This window comes from Wyeomyia smithii, chromosome 3 (assembly GCF_029784165.1).
Source record: "Wyeomyia smithii strain HCP4-BCI-WySm-NY-G18 chromosome 3, ASM2978416v1, whole genome shotgun sequence".
Taxonomy (NCBI): domain Eukaryota; kingdom Metazoa; phylum Arthropoda; class Insecta; order Diptera; family Culicidae; genus Wyeomyia; species Wyeomyia smithii.
The window spans coordinates 166,372,190-166,399,084 of record NC_073696.1 but is presented as its reverse complement, the minus strand read 5'-3'; the positions used below and the strand labels follow the sequence as shown (position 1 = coordinate 166,399,084).

General features: G+C 41.6%; 1 protein-coding gene across 2 annotated transcripts in view; it reads left to right on the top strand.

Annotated features, from left to right (window-relative positions):
* Positions 1–26,895, top strand: part of LOC129727329 (C2 domain-containing protein 5) — a 194,732-nt gene that overhangs the window by 76,270 nt on the left and 91,567 nt on the right. The gene's annotated exons all lie outside the window — the stretch shown is intronic.

Here is a 26,895-nt window from a genome sequence, read left to right as displayed (position 1 = left end):
GGTATGACACAGCTAACTTTTGCGTATCAACACTTCTACTTAAGCTGATGCGTTAACCTCGGCCCAGTTAAGTTCTACCTTAATCCGACCAACCAGAATCTGTTGGCCGGTGCTCACAAAGCACAGTCTTACAGGCAAAGCGCAAGAAATGACGAAACAATAATTTTTGGTTTGTGGTTTGGCCTAAGCTGTTGTTGATGATGATGAAGGTCCCACCTCATACCCCTATATCGGTTTGAGCCGGACGATTTATCTATATGAGATATTTTTGAAAACACGCAATGTAACCAGTTGATAAACAAAAAACGGACTGGTTATTAATTGCAGATGAATACCAGTAATTAAAAAAAAGATAAATGAATTTTCAATCCAAGGCTCATGCAGAACGTTTCCAACTCGAAAATTACTTGATTAGGAATTGAACCTAATGAGAACTACGAGAGATATCCAACGATACTATAGTTCTCGATGACGAGCTCTACAGATCACAGGCAAACCAAAGCCTTTTCAGTTTTCGCTCAAACCCTATTTTAAACTGTAAAAACAGATAAATTGTGAAAAAACTAGGCTGATTCATTTATTTGATTATCAAGCTTGTTTATGTCAGTCTACGCGCGCGTGATTCAAACATGTGTAGCCGACTCTTTTTTTTAACCTAATGTAAACAATAAATAAAAAATCTGTCTACAAAACAGATTTTATGTGTGAAATACAAAGCCGTTCAAACTCTACCATTGTTGCTACACGTTTTACTTGTCTAGGCATCGAGAACGTTTATTCCTATGTACAACAGAGAGTTCTGTGATCTTCCCAAAAGAAAATATGGTGTTCTGGCATTTTCCGCGTTTCTAGTGTTGTACCTATGCAAATCGCTTCCTCTATCAATTCGATCACCCAAATATCGATGCAACACATTATTGAAAATTTTATTTAAAAACACCATTGTCAAAAAGTATACTCTTTGCTTCACAGAAACCCGAAAAATGACAAAACCTGTTTTGTCCGATTCAAGATTTGTTTTTTTTTAAAGATGGGCAAGAAAATGTAAATATGTGTCGAAAAAACATCGACAATTTCCGATTTCTCAAAAATTCAAAATGGCGCCACTGTTTCCCTTAAGGGGGGACCCTACTCTAGAAGGTCGAAAAATCATGAATTTTCATATTTTTTTTTGGCTGTCTAGAGTAAAGTGAAGTGTGTGGCTATTTTGGCTATTGATTAAGGTATATTTGAAGATGTATTTTCCATGTCGTGAATGTAAATATAGTGAGTATTACACTGTTGGCAGCTGGGAACGTGGATGCTCTCTCTAAATCAGTACCTAACTAGTAGACCGATCGGGCTGAAATTTTTTTTCAGTATATAGAAACATATTATCTATCTTGTTACGTAGCCGTTTTTGAAAATTCCAAAAACTGCCAAAATGGCGGCCATTTTAGTAAAAAAAAATTTTTTTTCATGAACAATCACTATTTAAAAAATCATAAAACATTGAAAAACTCAGATATCAAAAAACGGCTACGTAACAAGTAAGATAATCCATTTTTACATGTTAAAAAAAATTCAGCAAAATCGGTTCAGTAGATGCTGAGAAAAATTTACCACCAGTTGAAAAAACATGGTTTCGAGAGAAACGCTGCTTACAGCGTAATCCTCACTATATTTGTATCCAGAACGTGCAAAATATATCTTCAAATATACCTTAATCAATAGCCACAATATCCAAACACATCACTCTACTCTAAGCATCCGAAAAAAAAATACGAAAATTTATTATTTTTCGACTTTCCTTCCAGAGTAGGGTCCCCCCTTAAGTTAAAATGTATTCAAACTCGTGGAAATTTGTTTTTGCGTCAAAATACATCAAAAAATCATTCATAGAAGCAGACACGTAGCTACCGGGGGGGTTAGGCGGTTTAAGTCCCCTCCAACCCAGGCGTTTGCATTGCCCCACCACTCAATTTTCTCATGTATGTGATCGATACTAAGTAAAAAAAAAAAACAAAAGAGAAATCGGAACTAAAACGGTGGAGCTCATATGCCAAAAAGGCATTCAGCCTTTGGGGAGCACCCCTGATTCGTGTCGAAGTTGAAATTGACGATCCGCATACTTCCGTTTCAAATGTCCGGTCCAGCGTCTGGAATAGTTTTTTTTTTGAAAAAGAGTCATTTTAATGAAAGAACCAATTTGATATGTTCGATTATATCAGAACAATGCAAAAAATGTTTTGCTGCAAAACTTGAGCAGTTTTTCTAGAAGTTTCTGTTTTTCACTTCTTGATTTTTTGGATTGAACAAATGGGCAAAAAATGACACAAAAGACTAGTCTTTTCAAATATTCAATTTTCAGCCAGTATCCCTACTTCCTGCAATATGAATGTGCTTCTAATGATTCATTTTCCTGTTCAGTTTAATTTATTTTGGCCTGACTTTTCCACACCTCGGAAGCATTACCCAGTTCGTTACCTGGCCTGGACAAAACTGTTTCGGGTAATGAAATCGGACTATAAAAATTGTAGTCTGATCGGACTTCGGACTGGACATTCCTCACCTTACTCGGTCTGATGATAAACATTGATCAAACAATGCCAATTGTAAAATTTAAAATTTAGTAGCCTGACGTGACGGTTGAATCGCTCCATTTTCTCAGTTTTTCTTTGCGAATAGAATCTCTTAGTATCGCTGGTTGACATCGATTTTAAATGAGGCGACTCTCGAAGCTGGATTTCTAACGCTGTAATTTCTTCAATACATTTGTTACTTCAGAGTAGAACTTTTGAAAACTCTTTTTGTTCTTAGTTTTTCGATCGTTGTGTATATGGCTTTATTTAGTGTCATAAATCGTTGTATTCCATCACTCGACTGCATTGCTTTTTTGTTGGCTTGATCATTTGTTTAATGAATATTGAATCGGTCGAATCGCTTTGTGGAAAGAAGCTAGTATGGGTTCCACTGCAGTGTTCCAAGAAGTCCATCATCATACATAACATGACTGGAATCTGTCCTAGTCTAATTTTCCTGCTATTTGCTGTTTCATTTTTATACTTTTACAAAGACTTTTTTTTCACATACAGTGCGATGCATTCGTTAAGCCGCACTAAAATTATCATGTGTTTCTTAGTAAAAACAATATGGAAATTTATCATTTTTCTCAAGGCTGTTTATTCACGCAAGCTCAAATATGTTCCACTGTTTCCTTGAAAATAAATCACGTTCAGTAGTTTTAAACGTAAAAAAAATGAAAATACACCGTTGCGTTCGTTTAGCCGCATTTAATTCAGAAAAAGAAACTTTACGAAAATTCCTGAAATATTGGTCGTTTAGTATGTTGTAACTTCTCCTTTGTTTTTTTATTACGTCGAAGATTCTGTTGTACTGTTGTTGTCATATCGCTATATTTATTGCTCGTGTTTAGTTAGATTTAGACCACTTTGATCTTTTGTGGTAAAACAAACGAAAACAATTAGTATTTAGAGCTATTTACAATAAGGGGTCCACAAAACGGTGTGTTTTTTTTTTGTTCATCTATAATTTATTTGACACGGCACAAATACAATTTAATGCTTAACGGCGCCAATTATATCTGGTAGCTTAGTTTCTAATGTATCTCAATAACTAAAAGCAAATTTTTTATCCTCGCTGCCGACTACGAGCTGAAACTAAATGTAACTTAAAGCTATAATATTTTGCATTAAAAGCACTGGTTTACTGTATGATGGTTTTCATTGCCATAGGTAAGCACATGTTCCGCTGCTGGGCCAAGATATTACGGACTGGCATATTGGGTTGTCTCCCTCGGGCCTTGAGAGTATCGTGCGGGTCTGATTGCTGTTTCCGGATCCGGGGTCTTAACGTGTTCTTGTCGTTAGGCTGGATGCAGGCGGAAGGGGGTAGGACTGGGGCGTGGATGGATTTCAGGAAAACGTATATAAGGGACATGTAGGATAGGTCACGGCTCGCCAAGACATCACGAACAGGAACAGCCGACTGCCTACCTTCGGCCTGCAGGGAAGCTATTAATTTAGACCTGGCGTCACGGTGTACAGGGCATGACCAAACAACGTGCTCTATGTCGTGATAACCTTCACCACAGGCACAGATACCACTTTCCCCGAGCCCAACACGACGGAGATGCGCGTCAAATCTATAGTGATTGGACATAAGCCGGGACATCACGCAAATGAAATCCCGACCTACATCCAACCCCTTGAACCACGGGTTCGTCGACACCTTGGGGATTATGGAATGTAACCACCTTCCCAGTTCCCCTCTGGTCCAAGCATTTTGCCAACTGATGATCGTATTCTGACGTACAAATGAGAAAAATTCATTAAAGGCAATTGGTCTTTCATAAATTCCACCGTTTGTTGCGCCCACCTTAGCCAAAGAGTCCGCTTTCTCATTGCCCGGTATCGAGCAGTGAGAAGGGACCCACGCTAAGGTAATCTGATACGATTTTTCGGATAAAGCACTCAGATGTTCCCGTATTTTCCCCAGGAAATACGGAGAGTGCATAACATCTTTCATCGATCGGAGAGCCTCAATGGAACTGAGACTGTCCGTAAAGATGAAATAATGGTCCGTGGGCATTTTTTCGATAATCCTTAGGGTGTACTGAATTGCAGCCAATTCTGCGACGTAAACAGAAGCAGGATTATCAAGCTTATGGGAGACGGTTGAATTGTTATTGAAAATACCGAAGCCAGTGGACCCATCAAGAAGTGATCCGTCAGTGTAGAACATATTGTCGCAGTTGATGTTTCGATATTAATTGGAAAAAATTTGGGGATCTGCTGCACGCGTAAATGATCCGGGATTCCACGAGTTTCTTCTATCATGGATGTATCGAAAAACACAGTAGAATCAGAAGTATTTGATAAGTCGACACGATTTGGAATATTCGAAGAAGGGTTAATATTATGGGACATGTGATTGAAATACAATGTCATAAAACGGGTTTGAGAATTAAGTTCGATGAACCTTTCAAAATTTTCAATCACAGGACGGTTCAAGACCTCACATTTGATAAGAATGCGAGAAGACAGGCTCCAGAAGCGGTTTTTCAATGGTAGTACTCCAGCTAAGACCTCCAAACTCATCGTATGGGTCGACTGCATGCAACCCAAGGCGATACGCAAACAACGATATTGTATTCGCTCCAGTTTGATCAAATGTGTGTTTGCTGCGGAGCGGAAGCAGAAACACCCGTACTCAATGACAGACAATATCGTTGTTTGGTTAAGCCTTATAAGGTCTCCTGGGTGGGCTCCCCACCATTGTCCGGTTATTGTACGAAGAAAATTCACTCTTTGTTGACATTTTTTCATCAGATACCTCACGTGACAACCCCAGGTGCCTTTAGAGTCGAACCAGACACCAAGATATTTGTGTACCAAAACCTGAGAAATCGTTTTACCCATTAATTGTGTTTGAAGCTGAGCAGGTTCATGCTTCCTAGAAAAAACTACTATCTCAGTCTTCTCCGGAGAGAATTCGATACCTAGCTGTAAAGCCCAAGCAGACAAATTGTCCAGGGTATCTTGCAATGGTCCTTGCAAATCGGCAGCTTTGGCTCCTGTAACAGAGATTACACTGTCGTCTGCAAGTTGTCTTATCGTGCATGAATTTGCCAGACATTCGTCGATGTCATTTAAATAAAAGTTGTAAAGAAGGGGGCTTAAACATGAGCCCTGGGGAAGACCCATGTAGCTCATGCGAAAAGTTGCCAAATCGCCGTGCGTAAAATGCATGTGCTTTTCGGACAGCAAATTGTGCAAAAAATTGTTCAAAATTGGAGAAAATCCTTGTCGGTGAAGTTTACCCGAAAGAATGTCAATAGAAACGGAATCAAAAGCCCCCTTAATGTCCAAGAACGCAGACGCCATTTGTTCTTTGCGAGCATACGCCAGCTGAATATCTGTTGAAAGCAACGCAAGACAATCATTCGTCCATTTGGCACGGCGGAAGCCAAATTGAGTATCTGATAGTAGACCATTTGATTCGACCCAGTGGTCTAAACGACGGAGTATCATTTTTTCCATCAATTTCCGGATACAGGATAGCATTGCAATCGGCCTATAAGAGTTGTGATCAGAAGCTGGTTTCCCTGGTTTTTGGATGGCGATCACCTTCACTTGCCTCCAATCCTGCGGTACGATGTTTTGCTCCAGGAACTTATTGAACAAGTTCAACAAGCGCCTCTTGGCATTGCCGGGTAGATTCTTCAACAAGTTGAATTTGATTCTATCTAACCCAGGTGCGTTATTGTTACAGGACAGGAGGGCAACTGAAAATTCTGCCATCGTAAAAGGTGATTCTATCGCGTCGTGACCCGGAGACGTATCGCGAACAAAGTTTTGCGCAGGAACAAAGTCCGGACATACTTTCTTGGCAAAATCAAATATCCACCGACTTGAAGACTCCTCGCTTTCGTTGACCGTTACGCGATTCCGCATTCTTCGGGCTGTGTTCCAAAGAGTGCTCATCGATGTCTCCCTCGACGTCTCGTTCACGAACCGACGCCAATATCCGCGTTTCTTTGCTTTAGCCAGGCTTTTAAGCTTGGTATTAAGCTCCGAATACTATATATAGTCGTCGGGTATACCTCCCTTCTGGAAGGCCAAAAACGCGTCGGATCTTTGCGTGTAGACATCGGAGCACTCTTTGTCCCACCACGGAGTTGGAGGCCGCTCTTTGATCGTTACGCCGGGATATTTCTTCGTTTGGGCTTGCAACGCGGCGTCGAGGATTAAGCCCGCGAGGAGGTTGTATTCTTCAAGTGGTGGGTGATGTTGAATCGACTCGACCGCTTTTGAAATCATTTCCTCGTATAACTTCCAATCGACATTCCGTGTGAGGTCATACGGAATGTCAATTGGTCGCATGCGAGTTGAACCGTTAGTAATTGAAATTAGAATAGGCAGATGGTCGCTACCGTGAGGATCGAGGATTACCTTCCATGTGCAATCCAACCGTAGCGACGTCGAACATAAGGATAGATCCAAAGCGCTTGGGCGCGCTGGAGGTTTCGGGATACGTGTCATTTCGCCGTTGTTCAAAATAGTCATGTCGAAGTCATCGCAAAGGTTATAGATTAAAGAGGAGCGGTTATCATTGTAGGGGGAACCCCAAGCCACACCATGAGAGTTGAAGTCTCCCAAAATCAAACGTGGCGAGGGAAGAAGTTCTATTAAATCAAAGAGCAACCGTTGCCCAACCTGTGCTCTGGGCGGAATATATATTGAGGCAATACAAAGCTCTTTACCTTGTATTGTCATTTGACATGCGACAACTTCGATGCCTGGAATCGAGGGGAGGTTAATACGATAGAAAGAATAGCACTTTTTAATCCCTAAAAGTACTCCTCCATATGGGGTGTCTCGATCAAGGCGAATAATATTAAAATCATGGAAGTTGAGATCAATATTTGAAGTAAGCCAAGTTTCACAAAGGGAAAATGCATCGCATTTGTTTCTATTTATTAAAACTTTAAATGAATCAATTTTTGGTAAAATACTTCTACAATTCCACTGTAAGACAGAGATAGAATCCTTCGTATACGCAGATGAATTAGGCATCGAAGGATACAATCGCTGCAAGGAGGGGCCATTGGGCAGTCAACTGCTTCAAAAATGATCTAACTGTTGGGAGGAATGCTGTAAGAAAAATTTTAATTGGATCGGGTACATTGAAAGTTTCAAAAATCCAGTCCACAATGTCAGAAAATTTCACTAATCCAGAGTTTGTTTCATCAACTGTGAGTGCAAAAGGAACAACTGGGGTTTTAGATGTTCCTGGCAGTGCTGGGAACTCCTTCTGGGAATTTAAATTTGCAAGCCCAGGAGGAGTTTGCTTCGGTTTTTCCGCAGCACTGTTTGGTTTGTTTGTAACTTTCATTTCACTTTGGGAAATCTTAGGACCTTTTCGGGGAAGTTTAGGAGAGGAAATATTTTTCCTCTTTCTAGACGCCCCAGGATTGGCATAAGTTGTTCCCGCTGGTGAATCGTCAGAATCGGTTTCATCAGAGGACAACAGATCAAAGGGGTTCGATGTTATGGTAGAAGTGGTCACGGTCTTCTTCAGCATCTCAGCGTAAGATCGCTTTGAACGCTCCTTAAGTGACCGCTTGATTTTATCTCTGCGCTGCATGTACACCGGGCATGTGGAGAGCTCATGCTGATTTTCCCCGCAGTGAATACATGTTTCAGCATTTACACTGCAAGAATCGTCCGCATGAGTTTCTCCACATTTGCTACATCGTGCCTTATTGCAGCAGTAGGCGGCTGTGTGGCCTAGCTGCTTGCAATTGGTGCAATTCATAACACGGGGTACATACAATCGCACAGGCAGACGAACCCGATCGATCGAGACGTGGCTAGGGAGAGCAGATCCGGCAAACGTAACACGAAACGAGTCTGACGGAGTGTACACTTTTGTGCCGTTGACAAGAGACACAGACCGCAATTGCTCGCAATCTATGATCTTTACTTTTACGTCGTGACACAAAGCATTTTTGAAGCAGCCAAAACCGCTTGCCAAGATACACTCGACCGACAGACTCGAATCGGTTATGACACCGTCGATCTCCACGTCTCGTGCGGGTATATAAACGCGATACTCGCGTGTGAAAAGCTCGGAGCGAGCAATAGCGTTGGTCTGTTCCAGGTCGCTGACCACGACACGGAGCTTGTTGGGTCTGACCTTGGAGATTTCGGTCACGGCCTTGTACCCCTCCGTCAGGTCTTTCGAAATCTGCAGGATGTTTAACGGTTTCGATTTCGGTCCTGCTTTTGGCCGAAAGAAAACAGTATAGCTGCCCTGAGATCCGTCCGGGTAAAGCCTGGGGCGAGGGGGGACTGGATAATTAACAGAGGAAGGGTTGGCAGGAGGGACAGGGTCGGAGGGGTTCGGGGATGGTGGCACGGGAGGCGAGGGATCTACATCCATCGCGCTAAATCTAGCGCACTAGCGCCGACAGAACACGTACCTCTTTACTTCTCCTTTCAGCAGGGTTGGTTGTCCGAACGGTCGAAGCTGCAGCCGTTACAGCCAGCAGCACCAATACAGCAGCTCCAAACAGCCACCAGCAGCGAGCCGGGTGTGTGATCACTCAGCACAGCGACACAACTCGCTGTCAACTGTTGGCTTCTTCTTTTTCCTCCTTTGTGTTGAGATTCTTGTCCACTGCTGTAGCACAAATCACTTAGCAGCCAAATCGGCTTACGCACCAGCAAACAGCCACGATGCGAAACAGTTGCACAAAGGCGGGCGACCTTGAACCTTCACTCGACCAGGCAAACAATGCCAACACTTGCTCGCGCGTCTTTTGTTTTATATTCTATCGGAGCGATCACCAAACACATCCGATACTGATGCGTGTTCGGCACAGAATGAAAACGGTGTTCATATTGATTTTATAAAAACAAGGAGTAACAAAAGTTATTCAGCTTGCATTAAAAATGAATATTTTTACGAATGTTTTCACAAAAATTCAATTATTGTCTGAATCGAAAAAGTAGAACCAAAGTTCTCATTATTTCAAGCGCATTGCAATTTACAAAAGTTCTTGGTGTGCCGAAAATTCAATCTAGACCTTGAGCTTGTTCGTTAAAATACTTCTGTGGCTTGTATGATAACTGGGACTCCATTCTAGGGTAAAAAGACTGACTTTCATTTGTGTCGTAAAGAGAGAAACTCTAGACAATTAAGACAATTGAACGTTGTTTGAATGAAACATACGTTACCAGAGTAATTTTCGCGGTATAGTATGTTCATTTTTTAAAGCAATTTACGTACGCCATCAGTAATTCACAGTTTTTCTAAATAGTTCTATTGTCTCTTCTCTACAAAATTTAGCGAATTAGCGATTAGCGTTTCGGAGGCCAAAATTTAAGCGACGCTAACAGTTTCGCTAACCAGTTCAAAATTAGCGGAATAGCTAATTAGCGATTAGCGAATTAGCGGAATGGTGCCCACCACTGTTTGTTGATCGATTTGATCCCAGCACTCCCTAATGCACCTTTTTAGGTCCTTTGTGGTATTAAACTGACATCCATTTGCGTAGAAAGAAAGCAGAAAGTATGCCCCAGAGGGTTTCAATCGGATTACAATCTGGGCTACATGCCGGCCATTCGAGAACGGCGATCTATTTATTTTATCTGCAAGATGATTCCCCAAATAGAAGTGGCTTTCGAACGCCCTCCTTTGTATTGAAGAGTTATTTCTCTACCACGAACATCAGAAGAAAGCAAGGTATTGCAAATACACTTTCTTTGGTACAAATACGACAGCGTTTGAGCTCGCGAACTCATTTTGTTAGGAACGCCAGCAAGGACAGTCGGTGGCAATAAGGAGCCCCATCAGCAATACGAATCAGTGGAAACAAGTAGCCCTGCCTTAAATTCGACAGCGGTTGAGCTCTCAAACTCATTCCGGTTTCGAACGTCGGTAAGAACAGTCGGTGGCAACAAGGAATCCCATCAGCAATACAAACCAGTGTGGCCACAGGAAGCCCTGCAAGCTATAAATACAAAAGCGATTGAACTCTCAAACTGATTCCGCTCTCGAACGTCGGCAAGGACAGTCGGTGGCAACAAGGAGCCCCTTCACCAATACGAACCAGTGGCAAGAGAGAGCCATGCAAGCTATTAATACAACGGTGTTTAAGCTTTCAAACTCATTCCGCTTTCGAACGTTAGCAAGGACAGTCGGTGGCGACAAGGAGCCCCATCAGCAATACCAATCAGTGGCAGCAAGAAGCCCAGCCAGCGATACGAGCAGTCCCGCCAACGATGCGAACCAGTGAAAACAAGGAGCCACCGCCAGCCCTACCTCCGGCAGCAATATGGAGCATCCACAAATCTTCATGTCCAGGGAACGATCGGTAGAATCGAAATGACGGAGACAGAAAAGATTACCCCATGCAGGTGGGCAAACAAAATGGTCTGTCAGCATCTGCATAAAACAATGGTTTTAGGGGATAAACCAATTATCACCGAAAACAGCGACAGTTAGTTACTTAATTTTTCGGTGCAAAATTTCAATGATTCCAATTTGTGGGTATCCGGTACCCCATCAAGTACGCAAAGGCGTTTTTTGTCGAGCACATAACAGTCAAAAAAAAAGTAGAAAAAGAAAAAGGGTCAGAATAAAACCATAATTCAAGAACGGATAAGCATGTCACTTACTCTGACGAGTGATATTGCTAAAAATAAAAGTGCTGATTACAGCAATACGCCCTATTAATTTTTTGATTAGTAAAATAATTATTTAAATTCGAAATACTGCATTTTCCCATATTAATCAATGGCCGAAGTAAATACGTCGTAACTTTTCTTTTATTGTTTAGTGAAAAATAATATTTTTATGTTTCACTAACTGGCAGTGACGTCGCACAGTGGAGCACTTAGAACATCAAACCTGAATTTTTTTTTTTCAAAATTATTTCAAAAGAATTATGAACTGGCAACGTATAATATAAATATAATAAATAGGGGTGACTGAAAATTTTCATGAAATAACCCGTCTTTGAGTGATTTGTTACTTTTCTGATGATGTAGTTCGGATTCAATGGTAATTTCTTTTCTACAATAATTGGTTGTGCCTTTATGAATGACACAAAACTATTTTTGCCTTTCTCCTAGAAAGGTATAGCAATCACTTGCAAAACCGAAAGTATAAAAGTGCTCCAAAGGGCCGAATGGCATATATCACTCGACTCAGCTCGACGAGTGTGTGTGTGTGTGTGTGTGTGTATGTGTGTGTATGTGTGTGTTTGTACGTGTGTGTGTAAGTGTGTGTAGGTGTGTGTGTGTGTGTAGGTGTGTGTGTGTGCGTGTGTGTGTGCGTGTGTGTGTGTGTGTGTGTGTGTGTGTGTGTGTGTGTGTGTGTGTGTGTGTGTGTGTGAGTGTATGTGCAGATTTGTATTCTGACTGACTTTTCTCAGAGATGGCTGGACCGATTTTCATGAAATTAAGTGCAAATGAAAGGTCTAGTTGCCCCATAAGACCCTATTAAATTTCATTGTGATCGGATTCTTAGTTTCGAGGTTATGTATCAAAATGTAAAAATCATGAAACATCATTATCCCGAAAACTACACAACCAATTTGAACAAAATTGGTTTCAAATGAACGGGCTACCTGAAATACCCTTAACTTTTGAATTTTATGAAGATTGAACTTGTGGTTCAAAAGTTTCGAAAAGAAACGTGTTTTGAAGACTGTTTAATCTCACTCATGTTTCTCAGAGATGGCTGGACCGATTCTTATAAAATCAGTGTCAAATGGAAGGTCTAGTTGCCCCATAAGACCCTATTGATTTGTTTTGCAATCGGACTATTACTTTGCCTGTTATGTTTTAAAATGTGAAATCCAGCTATGGAAAGGAACATATTCCGAAGACTACTTGGACTCACTCACTTTTCTCAGGGATGGCTGACCCGATTTCCACAAAATTAGTGTAAAATTAAAAGGCTAGCTGCCTCATAATACCCTGTTGAATTTCACTGTAATCGGACTGTAACTTCGTCTGTAATGTACCGAAATGTGAAAATCACGAAACTTCATTATCTCAGAAACTACACAACCGATTTGATTAATATTATTATCAGATGACAGACTAGTTAAGGGTTAACTGATGAATTATGATTGAACACGTGGTTCAAAATTTTGGCTGCCCTATACGTTCCCATTTCATTTGATTATAATCGAACTTAAGCAACCGTTATGTATTAAATTGTTGATAAATCAACGAAAGTCTTTTATTCTCAAAGATTACATGACTCATTTGAACATAACTAGTGCCATACGAACGAGTCATCTCTCAAACTTACAAATAACAAACTTCATAACAATTTGATATGTGGCTCAAAAGTTATGGAAAGAGAAGAAATTCGAAGACTATTGAAAGCTATACCTGGTTTGATCAATATATGTGGCCTCAACATAATTTAGATGTGGTATCGTACTATTTGAATTTTCCAAATTCATTGATTCCTTGCGATGTGTTTAAAATCTGCAAATGCTGATATAATCAAAGTCAAATAACAAATCGTTTAAAATGATTGGTTTTATCGAAATGACAACATCCTCGACTTTTGGCTTCTGTACATCGCCTTAATTCTGAATATATTCATATTGGGTGGTATTCGGTCATTTTCAGCAGATTTTCTGGCATCTGACACTGGAAATACCCATATTGTGTGGTATTTAGGTATTTTGGTTGTTTTCCAGAAACTAAAAGTGGTCGTCTTTAAATTCAAAATGGTGTCCAGGGTCAATGTTTGGTTTCTATGCATTATCTCGATTACGATCCATATTGAGTATTATTCGGTCATTTTCGACTGTTTCTTAGAAGTTGCCATTTAGCAATTCAAAATGGTGCCTGAGATCAATGGTTAGCTCCTTACATCATTCTGGTTCCAGAGATGGGGTAACCGCTCCTATATTCATCTCAGTACCTATATTCATGTCATCACGCCTCGTTGATCAAATTATCATCAAATTTTACCATATTTTCAACGAAAAATTTTCAGCCACTTGAGAAAATCGTGAAGCAAATAGAATTACTTTCAAAAATTTGTAGAAATTTGACGGTAAATTGGACAAATGAGAGAAATAAGATGAATATAGGTGCACCAAGCTGTTGAGATGAATAATGGAGCGATTACTCTACTCATATTGGATAGCATTTGTTTATTTTAGGCTGTTTTTCACAAACCATCGCCATCTTGGATTTCAAAATGGTATTTAAGATAATTTCTGGCCTCTGAGCGTCATTCTGGTTGAAGAAACACCCATATTGGGTGTTATTCGATCATTTTAGGCTGTTTCCCAGGAACCGGAAGTCGCCTAGAATCCAAAATAAGGTTTGTAGTCGATTTCAGCTGTTGTGTCATTCTAGATTGGGAGATACTCATGTTAGACGGAAATCGGCCATTTTTGGATGTTTTCCAGAAACCAGAAGTTGCCATTCTACAATTCATAATGGTGTCTGAGGTAAATTCTTCTTGCTTCTTGCAACATTCTGGCTCCAGAGATACTCATATTGGGTGGTATTTGGTCACTTTGGGCTGTTTTTCAGAAACCGAAAGTCGTCATTTTGGACTTTAAAATTGCCTGTAGAATCAATTTCTGTCATCTGGGCGTAATTCTGATTCCGAAAACATTCATATTGAATGGTATTTGGTCATTTCCGGCTGTTTGCCAGACACCGGAAGTCACCATCTTTCAAGATTGTGTCTGTGATCAATTTTTTAGCTTCTGTACATCTTTCTGGTTCCGGAGATACTCATAAAAAATGGGAATCGTCCATTGCCATCTTACAATTCAAAATGTTGTCTGAAGTCGATTTGTGGCTCCAGTGCATCATTACGGTTCCGGAAATACCCATATTGGGTGGTATTTGGTCGTTCGCCGCTGTTTTTCCGAAACCGAAAGTCGCCATTTTGGATTTCATAATTGCATTTGAAGACAATTTCGATCGATTTTAGCTCCTGTGTATCATTCTAGATCCGGATATAATTATATTGGGTGGAAATCGGCCATTTTTGGCTGTTTTCCAGAAACCGGAAGTTGCCATCTTACAATCCAAAATGTTGCCTTGAGGTCGATTATGGAACCAATTTTTTACCACTAAAAATATTAACTTGCCAAATATGGTTCCATTTAGTTGGTTAGCTCTCGAGATGCGCAGAAATTTGTGTATCATTTGTATGGAACCCCTCCTTCCCGGAAAAGGGAGGAGTGTTGAATCATTATGGACATATTTGTCCTAAAAACTTTTACATGCTTAATTTGGTTCCATTTACTCGGTTAGTTCTCGATATGTGCAGAAATTTGTGTTTCATTTGTATGGCACCCCTCCCTTCAAAAGTAGGAGGGGTGTCCAAATATTATGTTTATAGTTTTTACCACTAAAAACATTTACCTGCCAAATTTGGTTCCATTTAGTTGATTAGTTCTCGAGATGTGCAGAAATTTGTGTTTCATTTGTATGGAACCCCTCCCTTCCAGAAAAGGAAGGGGCGTCCAATTATTATGGACATACTTATTACCCCTTAAAACATCCACATGCCAAATTCGGTTTCATTTGCTTGGTTTGTTCTTGAGTTGTGCAGAAATTTATGTTTCATTTGTATGGGACCCCTCCCTTCCAGAAAAGGGAGGGGTCTCAAACTATCATAGGAACCTTTATCGGCACCAAAAACACCTACACACAAATTTTCACGTCGATCGGTTCGGTAGTTTTTGAGCCTATATGGATCAGACAGACAGACAGACCAGATTGCATATTCATATGTATAGACTAGTGGACCCGGCAAACTTCGTCTCGCCTATTTTAGTGTTCAATTTAATAATTTTAAACATTTCAAGTTCATTTATTCCTTGCGATTTGTTTATATCATTTGAAATGATTGGTTTTATCGGAATGACAACATCCTCGACTTTTGGCTTTTGTACATCACCTCTATGCCGGAAATATATTGAATGCATTTCAGTTATTTTCGTTGTTTTTTAGAAACTGAAGGTGATAATCTTCGAATTCAAAATGGTGTCCAGGTTCAATGCTTGGCTTCTATACAACATTTCGATTACGGAAATATCCATATATAGTAGTATTCGGTTATTTTCGGCTGTTTCCCAGAAGTTGCCATTTTACAATTCAAACTGGTGTCTGAGGTCAATTTTTAGCTCCTTGCATCATTCTGGATCCGATGATACACATATTGGGTGGTATCTGGTCACTTCAGGCTATTTTTCAGAAACCGTAAGTCGCCATCTTGGATTTCGAAATGGCACTTGGGAACAATTTCTGTCCTCCGTGCGTCATTCTGGTTAAAAAAACGCTCATATTGGGTGGTATTTGGTCATTTTCGGCTGTTTTCCAGGCACCGGAAGTCGCCATCTTACAATTCAAAATGTTGTCTGAGGTCGATTTGTGGCTTCAGTGCGTCATAATATTTCCGGAAATACCCATATTGGGTGGTATCTGGTCATTTGCTGCTGTTTTTCGGAAACCGGAAGTCGCCATCTTAGATTTCAAAATGGCATTTGGAGTCAATTTCTGGCCTCTGTGCGTCATTCTGGTTTAAGAAACACCCATATTAGGTGGTATTTGGTCATTTTCGGCTGTTTTCCAGACACCGGAAGTCGCTATCTTACAATTCGTAATGTTGTCTGAGGTCGATTTGTGGCTTCAGTGCATCATAACAATTCTGGAAATACCCATATTGGGTGGTATTTGGTCATTTGCCGCTGTTTTTCGGAAACCGGAAGTCGCCGGCTTGGATTTCGAAATGGCACTTGGGAACAATTTCTGGCCTCCTTGCGTCATTCTGGTAAAAAAAACGCTCAAATTGGGTGGTATTTGGTCATTTTCGGCTGTTTTTCTGACATCGGAAGTCGCCATCTTACAATTCAAAATGTTGTCTGAGGTCGATTTGTGGCTTCATTGCGTCATAACAATTCCGGAAATACCCATATTGGGTGGTATTTGATCATTTGTCGTTGTTTTTCAGAAACCGGAAGTCGCCATCTTAGATCTCGAAATGGCATTTGGAGATATGCCAGAAGAAGGAAGGGTGTCGAAACATTGTGGACATGTTTGTTACACCTAAAAACGTTCACTTGCCAAATTTGGTTATATTTGCTTTATCGAGGTGTGCGAAATTTGAGTTTCATTTGAATGGGACCCCTCCCTTATAGAAGAGGGAGGGGTGTCAAACCATTATGGATATATTTGTTACCCCTTAAAACATTCACCTGCCAAATTTGGTTTCATTTACTTGGTTAGTTCTCGAGATTTGCAGAAATTTGTATTTCATTTGTATGGGACCCCTCCCTTCCAGAAGAGGGAGGGGTCTCAAATCATTATGAATATATTTGTTACCCCTAAAAACATCCACCTACCAAATTTGGTTCTATTTGCTTGGTTAGTTCTCGAAATATGGAGGAATTCGTGTTTCATTTGTATGGAACCCCTCCTTTCCAGAAGAGGGAGGGGTGTCGAACCGATATGGTCATATTTGCTACTTCTTAAAACATTCATATGCCAAATTTGGTTCCATTTACTTGGTTAGTTCTCGAGATGTGCAGAAATTTGTATTTCATTTGTATAGGACCCCTCCCTTCCAGAAGAGGGAGGGGTCTCAAATCATCATAGGAACCTTTCTCGGCCCCTAAAATCCCTACATACAAATTTTCACGTCGATCGGTTCGGTAGTTTCCAAGCCTATATGGATCAGACAGACAGACCGACAGACAGACAGACAGACCGGACTGCATTTTTATAGGTATAGAAGATTACAACATCAATATTCTAGAACCTTAAGAGTGAATATACATTTTTTGGATTGAAGCGTTCCTGTAAATCTATTTTTACAAATAAAAGTTTGAATGAGAAAGGCTGGGTCTGACCGCTAGGTGGATTAATTTAGGTTTTTTAGATCAGTGAGGTTCGGGGTTAACACTGTTTCGTTTATTAATCAATCTGAGCACTCAGAAGAATCTGAAGCGTCACTAGTACACGCAAAACTTTTCCTCATTACTTTAAAAGCAACAGCGCAAAATTGCTATTTAGGTAACAAATCCATTACTTAAAAGGCAATACAATTCTTCCCCAGTCAAGTAACAACACATACTGTCATATGTTTAGCACGTGTTACGGGAGTACGACTATCTAATAACGGTCGTTTCAATCACATGCCAATTTTTTTCTGTCGAAAAATGCTCCCTTCCATCTCAAGTCAAAAAAAAATCACACACCGTCGTATATGTTGCACATGTTAGGCCTCTGTTAGGCTGAATGCCAACACGAGCGATGGGGCGAGATTCTTGCCGTAGGTAAATAAACAGCCGTAAGTAGAGCTGTTCATTAACCTACGGCAAAATCTCGCCCCATCGCTCGTGTTTGCGTTCAGCCTGGCAGAGGCCTTACAAGTTTCTTCAATCTCCAATTCATCCGGTGTGCGTGTATTAGTTCGCTCGTTGTATGCATACGGAGTAGCGAAAACATATGACAAGAGCTGCCAAGCAGCATTTTCCCCGTCATAGAGTATGCAAACGTTGATGATTTCAAAGACTTGAAATGCGCCTTAAAATGACATCACGATCTGTAAACTGCGTAAGAGAAAAACAAAAACATTCGCTTTCTTGCAAGCTATCTACAGCACATAATCATTGGTTCATGGAAACTCATTTGGACCTGTTTGAAAATACAAAACTTGTGCCCATCCAGAACAATATTCGCAACTTCGGCAACTCTGGTCAGACAGTATAACATATTTCCATTTCAAGTAAACACTGGGGGACGAAACGAAAGTGTTTCTAATTAGACATTTGAGGTTGATGGTTGAGATTCTGATTATGTGTCGATGAAGGGGACAAAAATGAACCAGATCGTTGCATCAATACAAATGCAGCGAGTGAAGTCTTGCTAACACATGCATTGCGGTGCTTGGCTGTATGTTCTCCTGCAGAAACACATACAAGCGTGTGGCCGTTATAATTTTTATTACTTTTTGGTTATTACTTTTTGTGTATAATGCGCAATCATAAGCATAGCATATTCGATCGCCCGTGTGTTGCCCGCGATTGACCAGAATCAGCGGAAATTGCACAAAGAACCGTCAAAAGGAGTAGCAAGCCATTTTCAGTGTACAATTCCTGGTGATCTTTTTTTTTTCACTGGTCAATAACGTAGCTGGCCACGCCCAATGCAGGTCAATAGAGAAAGGGATATGGGGAGCGTTAGTTTAACACTTGTTGCTACTAGAGACCGAGGAATCCTCTGCATCGTCCACAAGTACCAAAGGAAGGAGTTAGTGTTAGTGGGAAGGAATTGATCTGGATCCATCGAGGTTGATGGTGCGATCTTTTTTACACAAATTCGCGCACGATATGGTTATTTCTTGGTCTCTGGGCAACCGGCCACCAGGAGACGATATAAATAAAACCGCGCCACGATCGCTGTATTGTATCGGCATACAGGAGAATCGAAGTTTCTAGTTATCTTCGGCAACCTACCAATCGTTAACAGTCTATATCACATCAAACTTCGTGTTTCATCACGTAAACTTTTTAAATTTACCTAGAAAAGAAAGGATGCCGTAAAACGCAAAAACCGCACGCCGAACGCAAACCACGTAAACTGCTGGTACCATTGGCAAATATCATACCGCGTTGTTTTGTGACATGATGGATAATGCGCTCAAATAATCGATAGAGTGAGTAAGGAGAAAAAAAGCGTTGTACGATGTAATGGTCATTGATGCGAGTCGTTGAACTTCGAAACCGCTGTATTAAGATAGTCACACTGAGCGCAGTCAAAATACCGCGCGAAATTGAACTGCCCTCTCCAAAAGCAAACAAGAGCGACCATTGGTATGACGATAAAGCCAAAACACCCGCTTTATAAAAAAAGGGAACCGGTAAACCCTATGCATCCAAAGCCCAAACCCTCCCCTCCCTTGAAAAATAACCAAATAACCGAGGCGAAATTCCATGCTTCCAAAACCCAAAAAATGCATATGCTAACCAAGCTGAGCCCCAAGTCATTTACAAAGACTTGTTTCAAAATTAACTAAAAATCTGAGAAAATAAAAAAAATAATGAAAAAAGAAATTTTAACTTGCTCATAGTTTTCGTGGATGTGGTAAAGATAATTTAAACGCCAATTTTTCAATCCCGTTTCTCTTAGAACTATTTATATACATAACTTCGAGTCGTACCAGTGCCGCATGGAACCTACAACAAGAAAAGAATGCCAGAATGTCCCTGCTAGTGGGATGGGCCCCCGATCAGGACTTACCCTGACAAGTGATATGACCACGTTTCATTTGGAACAATGTAACAATATAGATATTAATATGTACATACAATGTGGGACCTATAAAAATTAATTATAAAACACTATAAAAAGCATTAGGGCATGTAAAAAAGATCCCGGTTGATTGCCTAAAAAATGCAAATATTTACCAAAGTACAAAATTTATTTCCAAAAAACCAAACCAATCAAAATCCGAATACAAGAGACATGAACTCATATCCTGTCCACTTACAAATTTCAAAAGGTCAATTTAAAATGTGAACATTTAGAAAACATTTGTCCAAAAGCTAGAGAAATCGTAAATTGGCAAAATGGAGGAAACGCATATACATTTCTCAATCCCACTCGCGACAAATAAATGTTTGACTACACAATTAAACTATTGACATACGAGCGAAGCGGATTACCAAAAACGGATTTTGGTTTATTCCCCATCTATTTCATGGGCAGCTTCATTGGCTAGTTCGTCTACCCGCCAGTGACTAGCGGCGGCGCTGCAAGCGAGCCCAATTTTACTTCCCGTTAGCTGGTCTGGTCTAACTGATCCCAAAACAAACAAAATAAAACGATACTTATCCTGCCCAGAGCGGTCCGGTGATTCACTTCTTCACTATTCTAGATGACAGGGCAACCTGAACTTGCCGATTTTACTAATTACACTGTTTTATTTCGCGGGAAACAGCCTTTATGACTAGATTTTTTCATAGAGGCAGTACGCGCACAGCACTTAGTTGGCCTGGCTGCCAGTTCTCCCCTCAATCCTGTGTATAATGCGCAGTCATAAGACACGAAAAGTAATAAAAAAATGCCCTTAAGTAATAAAATGTTCCCCGTTTGCGTTGGGTGTATTATCATCATTGTCCTATCTTCTAAACATATAAAAATGCAGCTCTGTCTGTCTGTCTGTCTGTCTGTCTGTCTGTCTGTCTGTCTGTCTGTCTGTCTGTCTGTCTGTCTGTCTGTCTGTCTGTCTGTCTGTCTGTCTGTCTGTCTGTCTGTCTGTCTGTCTGTCTGTCTGTCTGTCTGTCTGTCTGTCTGTCTGTCTGTCTGTCTGTCTGTCTGTCTGTCTGTCTGTCTGTCTGTCTGTCTGTCTGTCTGTCTGTCTGTCTGTCTGTCTGTCTGTCTGTCTGTCTGTCTGTCTGTCTGTCTGTCTGTCTGTCTGTCTGTCTGTCTGTCTGTCTGTCTGTCTGTCTGTCTGTCTGTCTGTCTGTCTGTCTGTCTGTCTGTCTGTCTGTCTGTCTGTCTGTCTGTCTGTCTGTCTGTCTGTCTGTCTGTCTGTCTGTCTGTCTGTCTGTCTGTCTGTCTGTCTGTCTGTCTGTCTGTCTGTCTGTCTGTCTGTCTGTCTGTCTGTCTGTCTGTCTGTCTGTCTGTCTGTCTGTCTGTCTGTCTGTCTGTCTGTCTGTCTGTCTGTCTGTCTGTCTGTCTGTCTGTCTGTCTGTCTGTCTGTCTGTCTGTCTGTCTGTCTGTCTGTCTGTCTGTCTGTCTGTCTGTCTGTCTGTCTGTCTGTCTGTCTGTCTGTCTGTCTGTCTGTCTGTCTGTCTGTCTGTCTGTCTGTCTGTCTGTCTGTCTGTCTGTCTGTCTGTCTGTCTGTCTGTCTGTCTGTCTGTCTGTCTGTCTGTCTGTCTGTCTGTCTGTCTGTCTGTCTGTCTGTCTGTCTGTCTGTCTGTCTGTCTGTCTGTCTGTCTGTCTGTCTGTCTGTCTGTCTGTCTGTCTGTCTGTCTGTCTGTCTGTCTGTCTGTCTGTCTGTCTGTCTGTCTGTCTGTCTGTCTGTCTGTCTGTCTGTCTGTCTGTCTGTCTGTCTGTCTGTCTGTCTGTCTGTCTGTCTGTCTGTCTGTCTGTCTGTCTGTCTGTCTGTCTGTCTGTCTGTCTGTCTGTCTGTCTGTCTGTCTGTCTGTCTGTCTGTCTGTCTGTCTGTCTGTCTGTCTGTCTGTCTGTCTGTCTGTCTGTCTGTCTGTCTGTCTGTCTGTCTGTCTGTCTGTCTGTCTGTCTGTCTGTCTGTCTGTCTGTCTGTCTGTCTGTCTGTCTGTCTGTCTGTCTGTCTGTCTGTCTGTCTGTCTGTCTGTCTGTCTGTCTGTCTGTCTGTCTGTCTGTCTGTCTGTCTGTCTGTCTGTCTGTCTGTCTGTCTGTCTGTCTGTCTGTCTGTCTGTCTGTCTGTCTGTCTGTCTGTCTGTCTGTCTGTCTGTCTGTCTGTCTGTCTGTCTGTCTGTCTGTCTGTCTGTCTGTCTGTCTGTCTGTCTGTCTGTCTGTCTGTCTGTCTGTCTGTCTGTCTGTCTGTCTGTCTGTCTGTCTGTCTGTCTGTCTGTCTGTCTGTCTGTCTGTCTGTCTGTCTGTCTGTCTGTCTGTCTGTCTGTCTGTCTGTCTGTCTGTCTGTCTGTCTGTCTGTCTGTCTGTCTGTCTGTCTGTCTGTCTGTCTGTCTGTCTGTCTGTCTGTCTGTCTGTCTGTCTGTCTGTCTGTCTGTCTGTCTGTCTGTCTGTCTGTCTGTCTGTCTGTCTGTCTGTCTGTCTGTCTGTCTGTCTGTCTGTCTGTCTGTCTGTCTGTCTGTCTGTCTGTCTGTCTGTCTGTCTGTCTGTCTGTCTGTCTGTCTGTCTGTCTGTCTGTCTGTCTGTCTGTCTGTCTGTCTGTCTGTCTGTCTGTCTGTCTGTCTGTCTGTCTGTCTGTCTGTCTGTCTGTCTGTCTGTCTGTCTGTCTGTCTGTCTGTCTGTCTGTCTGTCTGTCTGTCTGTCTGTCTGTCTGTCTGTCTGTCTGTCTGTCTGTCTGTCTGTCTGTCTGTCTGTCTGTCTGTCTGTCTGTCTGTCTGTCTGTCTGTCTGTCTGTCTGTCTGTCTGTCTGTCTGTCTGTCTGTCTGTCTGTCTGTCTGTCTGTCTGTCTGTCTGTCTGTCTGTCTGTCTGTCTGTCTGTCTGTCTGTCTGTCTGTCTGTCTGTCTGTCTGTCTGTCTGTCTGTCTGTCTGTCTGTCTGTCTGTCTGTCTGTCTGTCTGTCTGTCTGTCTGTCTGTCTGTCTGTCTGTCTGTCTGTCTGTCTGTCTGTCTGTCTGTCTGTCTGTCTGTCTGTCTGTCTGTCTGTCTGTCTGTCTGTCTGTCTGTCTGTCTGTCTGTCTGTCTGTCTGTCTGTCTGTCTGTCTGTCTGTCTGTCTGTCTGTCTGTCTGTCTGTCTGTCTGTCTGTCTGTCTGTCTGTCTGTCTGTCTGTCTGTCTGTCTGTCTGTCTGTCTGTCTGTCTGTCTGTCTGTCTGTCTGTCTGTCTGTCTGTCTGTCTGTCTGTCTGTCTGTCTGTCTGTCTGTCTGTCTGTCTGTCTGTCTGTCTGTCTGTCTGTCTGTCTGTCTGTCTGTCTGTCTGTCTGTCTGTCTGTCTGTCTGTCTGTCTGTCTGTCTGTCTGTCTGTCTGTCTGTCTGTCTGTCTGTCTGTCTGTCTGTCTGTCTGTCTGTCTGTCTGTCTGTCTGTCTGTCTGTCTGTCTGTCTGTCTGTCTGTCTGTCTGTCTGTCTGTCTGTCTGTCTGTCTGTCTGTCTGTCTGTCTGTCTGTCTGTCTGTCTGTCTGTCTGTCTGTCTGTCTGTCTGTCTGTCTGTCTGTCTGTCTGTCTGTCTGTCTGTCTGTCTGTCTGTCTGTCTGTCTGTCTGTCTGTCTGTCTGTCTGTCTGTCTGTCTGTCTGTCTGTCTGTCTGTCTGTCTGTCTGTCTGTCTGTCTGTCTGTCTGTCTGTCTGTCTGTCTGTCTGTCTGTCTGTCTGTCTGTCTGTCTGTCTGTCTGTCTGTCTGTCTGTCTGTCTGTCTGTCTGTCTGTCTGTCTGTCTGTCTGTCTGTCTGTCTGTCTGTCTGTCTGTCTGTCTGTCTGTCTGTCTGTCTGTCTGTCTGTCTGTCTGTCTGTCTGTCTGTCTGTCTGTCTGTCTGTCTGTCTGTCTGTCTGTCTGTCTGTCTGTCTGTCTGTCTGTCTGTCTGTCTGTCTGTCTGTCTGTCTGTCTGTCTGTCTGTCTGTCTGTCTGTCTGTCTGTCTGTCTGTCTGTCTGTCTGTCTGTCTGTCTGTCTGTCTGTCTGTCTGTCTGTCTGTCTGTCTGTCTGTCTCTGTCTGTCTGTCTGTCTGTCTGTCTGTCTCTGTCTGTCTGTCTGTCTGTCTGTCTGTCTGTCTGTCTGTCTGTCTGTCTGTCTCTGTCTGTCTGTCTGTCTGTCTGTCTCTGTCTGTCTGTCTGTCTGATACATATAGGCTTGGAAACTACGGAACCGATCGGCGTGAAATTTCGTATATAGGGATTTTAGGGGCTGGGAAAGGTGACTAAGATAGTTCGAGACCCCTCCTTCTTCTGTAAGGGAGGGGTCCCATACAAATAAAATACAAATTTCTGCACATCTCGAAAACTAACCAAGCAAATGGAATCAAATTTGGCATGTGGATGTTTTTATGAGTAACTAATATGTCCATGTTGGTTAGACACCCTTCCCTCCTCTGGATGGGAGGGGTCCCATACAAATGAAACACAAATTTCTGCACATCTCGAAAACGAACTAAGCAAATGGAACCAAATTTGGCAAGTGGATGTTTTTAGGAGTAAAAAATATGCCCATGTTGGTTAGACATCCTTCCCTCCTCTGGAAGGGAGGGGTCCCATACAAATGAAACACAAATTTCTGCACATCTCGAGAACTAACCAAGTAAATAGAACCAAATTTGACATGTGGATGTTTTTCGGAGTAACAAATATGTCCATGTTGATTAGACACCCTTCCCTCTTCTGTAAGGGAGGGGTCCCATACAAATGAAACACAAATTTCTGCACATCTCGAGAACTAACCAAGTAAATAGAACCAAATTTGGTATGTGAATGTTTTTAGGAGTAACAAGTATGTCCATAGTGGTTCGATTCCCCTCCCTTTTCTGTGAGGGAGGAGTTCATAACAAATGAAACACAAATTTCTGCTTATCTCGAGAACTAACCAACTAAATGGAACCAAATTTGGCAGGTGATTGTTTTTAGGGGTAACAAATATATCCATAATGGTTTGACACCCCCTCTCTTCCATAAGGGTGGGGTCCCATACAAATGTAACTCAAATTACGCACAGCTCGAGAACCAATCAAGCAAATATAGTCAAATTTGGTATGTGAATGTTTTTAGGTGTAACAAACATGTCAATAATGTTTCGACACCATTCCTTCTTTTGGCATGTCTACAAATACCATTTCGAAATCCAACATGGCGACTTCCCTATTCTGAAAAATAGCGGCAAATGACCCAACATGGGTATTTCCGGAATTGTTATTCTGGAAAAAATTGTCTCCTAATGCCATTTTTAAATCCAAAATGGCGATTTCCGGTTTCTGAAAAATAGCGGCAAATGACCAAATACCACCCAATATGGGTATTTTCGGGATTGTTATGATGCACTGAAGCCACAAATCGACCTTAGACAACATTTTGAATTGTAAGATGGCGACTTCCGGTGTCTGGAAAACAGCCGAAAATGACCAAATACAACCCAATATGAGTGTTTCTTCAACCAGATTGACGCTCAGAGGCTAAAAATTGTCTCCTAATGCCATTTTGAAATCCAAGATGGCGACTTCCGGTTTCCGAAAAACAGCGGCAAATGACCAAATTCCACCCAATATGGGTATTTCTGGGATTGTAATGATGCACTGAAGCCACACTTTCGACCTCAGACAACATTTTGAATTGTAAGATGGCGACTTCCGGTGTCTGGAAAACAGCCGAAAATGATCAAATACCACTCAATATGAGCGTTACTTTAATCAGATTGACGCACGGAGGCCAGAAATTGTTACCAAATGCCATTTTGAAATCCAAGATGGCGACTTCCGGTTTCTGAAAAACAGCGGCAAATGACTAAATACCACCTAATATGGGTATTTCCGGAATTGTTATGACGCACTGAAGCCACAAATCGACCTATCAACCTCAGACAATATTTTAAATTGTGAGAAGGCGACTTCCGGTGCCTGGAAAACAGCCGAAAATAACCAAATACCACCCAATATGAGTGTTTCTTCAACCAGATTGACGATCAGAGGCCATAAATTGTCTCCTAATGCCACTGAAGACACAAATCGACCTCAGACAACATTTTGAATTGTAAGATGGCGGCTTCCGGTGCCTGGAAAACAGCCGAAAATGACCAAATACCACCCAATATGAGTGTTTCTTCAACCAGATTGACGCTCAGAGGCCAGAAATTGTTTCCAAATGCCATTTTTAAATCCAAGATGGCGACTTCCGGTTTCTGAAATACAGCGGTATATGACCAAATACCACCCAATATGGGTATTTCCGGAATTGCTATGATGCACTGAAGACACAAATCGACCTCAGACAACATTTTGAATTGTAAGATGGCGACTTCCGGTGTCCGAAAAACAGCCTAAAGTGATCAAATACCACCCAATATGAGTATCACCGCATCCATAATGATGCAAGGAGCTATAAATTGATTTTAGACAACAGTTTGAATTAAAAAATGGCAACTTCTGGGAAACAGCCGAAAATAACCGAATACTACTACATATGGATATGTCCGTAATCGAAATGATGTAGAGAAGCCAAGCATTGACCCTGGACACCATATTGAATTATAAGATGCCCACTTTCAGTTTCTGGAAAACAACGAAAATAACTGAAATGCACCCGATATATTTCCGGAATAGAGGTCATGTACAAAAGCCAAAAGTCGAGGATGTTGTCATTCCGATAAAACCAATCATTTTTAAACGATATAATCGAATCGCAAGGAATCAATGAATTTGAAATGTTTAAAATTATTAAATCAAACACTTAAATAGGCGGGACGAAGTTTGCCGGGTCAGCTAGTTGCACTATAAATATGGAACTTAAATACTGGGAAAAACAACGGGTGACAGTCGACTGGAGGGCTGTCAGAGGGTGTCACCAGCCGAAAAGGATAATAACGCCAAACGGGAAAATTACTAAAAAGCTCCTAGAGCTCAATAAGTGGGCTCTTTGTACTTACACAGGACTAAAAACTGGGCGCTTCCCGAGTAAGTATCATTTAAAGAACATTGGTCGAGTTCAGGATGACACTTGTCGCTTCTGTAATATGGAAAGCGAAA